Here is a 3,664-nt window from a genome sequence, read left to right on the forward strand (position 1 = left end):
GTGAAATGGGATGTGATGTTTGCTTCTGTGACTGATCATAGAGAAGTGTGCCCACCTAGACACAAACAATCACTTGTTTCCAGAAGCCATTACTATCCTGAAAGAAGACTCAGGAGAAATCCAGAAAAGGAAACATTAAGAACACTGGTCCCTTTGCAACAGGAGCCATACATTGGGCCTACCACAGATGTTCAGAGTGAACAATTTTAGCACTTAGTACAGAGGTTCTGAACCTCTGGCTCGTGATTCCTTGAATGACCCTTTCACAGCAGTCACATATCAGATATACTGGCTATCAGGTATTTACATTATAATTCCTAACAGTAGCAAAATTGCAGTTATGAAGTAGCAATGAAATAATCATGTGGCTGGGGGGGTCATCACAACATGCGGAACTGCATTAAAGGGTTGCTGCAGCATTAGGAAGCTTGAGAGCTGCCCTAGTTCAATGTGTTTTACAGCCACATTCCTTGTTTCCAGGAGATGCTATATAAGGATTATTAGGACACCTTTGACTACAGCTTGCTGCTCTGAGATGATTGTGGAAATCAAAACATGACTGTGTCCAGTAATGTTTAAACTCTAAAGTCGATTCAACATCTCGGACTTTAGCTGACAGTACAGAGGTAGATCTGCGTGCCTGTGGACATGCTGCCTGGCTCATTTCCCATTGGCTGCGGACCTTCCACCCTCTCTCTCCGCAGAGCTCCTACTGCTGACGGCACACTTGTTGGTTCAGTGTTCATGTCTAGTGGTTGAACTGGGTCGGTCCCCTTCCTTCTCCCCACCTCTCTCCCCACTGCAACAGATCTCACAGGTGTCTGGTCAGACCTGTCAGGTGGGTCTCTTTGCCTGTCATTTGGGAAGCCTGTGGTCTTACCTGGGCATGGCTGATTGCACAAATCGGAACGGGGGTTCGTTTGACTCACAGGTGTGAGCCATCAGTGCAGATCAGCACTAATCCATCAGCTATTAGGAGCAAGAAGTTGCCACAGATGGGGTAGGAAGAGGAAAAGCTTAGAGCCACCCGTGTGTCCGAGAGGCAGTCAGTAGTTTACAGGGCTGACAGATTTTTCTTTTTTCCATTTTTGCAGAGTGTGGTCTTGGAGGCCTTTTTAACGTGACAATTCTTTATTAAGTCTCCTTTGTTCACAGTGATAGGAGACAAAAAGAAACTGATCCCAGTCCAAGGCAGCTCACAACTTCGGGGTGTCCCAGTAACACAAAACTCGAGGGGTGGGTTCCTACACGAGCACATTCCCGGCTCTATCATTTATTATCTGTGACCTTGGGTTGGGCCCTTGTTTACACTGAGCTTTATAGCCTCGTCCACCACACAGGCCAATTACACTGTGAGGAGGCAGTATCAAATGCATCTTTGCCCTGACTGTTAGGGGGCAGCTCAAGCTAGGGGGAATACAGTGAGAAGAAGCCACGCCCCCTTCCGTCCCGGTGGTCCCAGAAGCTTTCAGGAGGGCAAGGGGTGACTAACTTGAGCCTTGAAGATGGACAGGATCTGAAGCCCATGACACAAAGAAAGGCTGTTGTGAGGCCAGGAAAAATGTATTTGGGTTGTTGTGACAGACCAGAGATGAAAGGCCTGGAAAGCCTGGCTTTTCAAGGTCTGTGCTCTGTCAGGAGTTTGCCCGTTACCAACAAATTCTGAGAACCGACAGTCCCTGGAAGCTGTCTCTCGAGGGCCTTCTTGTAATTACCATCACCGTGAGCCAGCTGTCCTAAAAAGGCTGCCGTGTGTGAGACCACATACCTTTCCATCCTGCCAGAAAGTCTGGCGATTCAGCGTCCAGTCCAGCCCTCTGTCAAAGTGTGCATCAGCGGGATCTAGTGGGCCCAGGAACATTTTTATCTCCCATTGCATTTAATAATGTAAACACGGAGGAGGTGATTCCGAGTGTGGGCAGCCTGCCAAGAGCTGCTAGCGAGCTGTCACATCAGCATCAGGGTGGCATGTCAATGAGTCTCAGTGGATGACAGAAAAACTGATGACCACATTGTCAGACAGAGAGTAACTGATGAGACCATGGCTGTCCTCTATGAATGAAGGGACCCAGGAGAATCCTCTCTCCTTCCCAGACTCCTAGTGGCCACAGACATAAAACTAGACTGTGATGTTGTTAGTGAAATCCAGAAGTCTTATAATTTCTCTTTTCTTCAGGCAACTAGTCTCATGTGAAAATTCCCAAACAGGACCACAGTGTGGACCCTCACTGGTGGCTGGGCACCACGTCAGATAACTCCTTCCTGCTGTGCCTGGAGTGGACACCCATGGGTGTGTAGAGTGAGTTCAAGTTCAGTGGAGTTTAGGGTGGCTGAGATTCCCTCCAACTTCAACTATGATTCAGATTTGACTTTCAGCTTTCCCTTAACTTAGAAAAAAAAAATAAAGTTAGAAAATCACCGTGTCTCCTGCCTACCATCTTCCACTCTTTTTTTGTACAATGATTTTAGTTCACATTTTATTTTAACATACCAACACTAAATACCGGGTGCTCAGAGAGACGGGGCATTGAGATAACACTTGGGTGATCTTTTTATTCAGACAGGAAGCCACGCTGTGGTACTGAAGAGCTTGTACTAAGAACCTTGCCTGTTACTGGGACATCAGTGGGAAGTCACATAAGGGGAGATTTTCTCAGCCACAGGGGAAGTCTCCTGGGAAGTGACCCATATCTAGTGAAGATTCTTCAAATGAGAGGAGCAACAGTCACACAAAGGCCAATTCCCTGTCACCAGTGTCCCCAAGACTTGAGGAAATAGAGCAGAGCTGTTAGATTTTGACATACTTAAGAACACCCCATTCCATTCCCATTCCAGTGCTAGGGCACCAAATTCCCTGCTGGGGAAGACAGAGTTTGGAAATCAGGGCTCTTACAGCATTAGCTACCCTTTGATAAATGACCTCCCATGAAGGAGTCACATTGAAAGCAAGATACTAGTGTATGCCATACAGAGTGAGTGTGCCACAGACCTATAAACCACACCTTGCATCTAGTCACCGTGGTGTTCCTAGAGCACTCACGGCCATGGTGTGCTTTATCCCAGAGGAGCAGCTATACAGGCAGAGGTCTCCACAACCTTCTTGGGCCACTCAGGCTTCCTACGGTCAGCTGCAGAGCCCCTGTGGCCTGCAAGAAGGCACAGTGGTCTCTGTAGGTCTTGTCCTGGAAGACTTGGCTTCAGAAAGTCAAGCCCATTAGTAATTTCAAGAGAGTTTTACGTGAAAATCCACACTAATTTAAAATCTGTCACTAAGTAAATAGTGAATGACAGTGGCTACATCTTCATGCATCTTCACTCATTGCTCTATACATTTTAGAAGAAGAATAGCAAAGAAACCATAATAATAAAAGTCAGAAGGAAGCAAAATTTTTTATTGTGGCTTTATCAGAAGGGATCGATTGTATCATAGCTCAAATGCCTAAAGTTCGCCAACCTCCAGTTTCTTCTTATCAACAGTCAGTTTTGAAACCCAGTGTTGGTGCACATGCCTGTGATCCAGCACTGAGGCAGCAGACACAGGAGTATCCCTGGGCCTCACAGACCAGAGTGCAGAGCCCACCTGGTACGCCCCCCAGGCCAAGCACCTAGGCAGATTGTGTCTTCGCCCACAGTACACATGGGCATGGGCCTCCAGGGAGGCATC

This window comes from Rattus norvegicus, chromosome 2 (genome assembly GCF_036323735.1).
Source record: "Rattus norvegicus strain BN/NHsdMcwi chromosome 2, GRCr8, whole genome shotgun sequence".
Taxonomy (NCBI): Eukaryota; Metazoa; Chordata; class Mammalia; order Rodentia; family Muridae; genus Rattus; species Rattus norvegicus.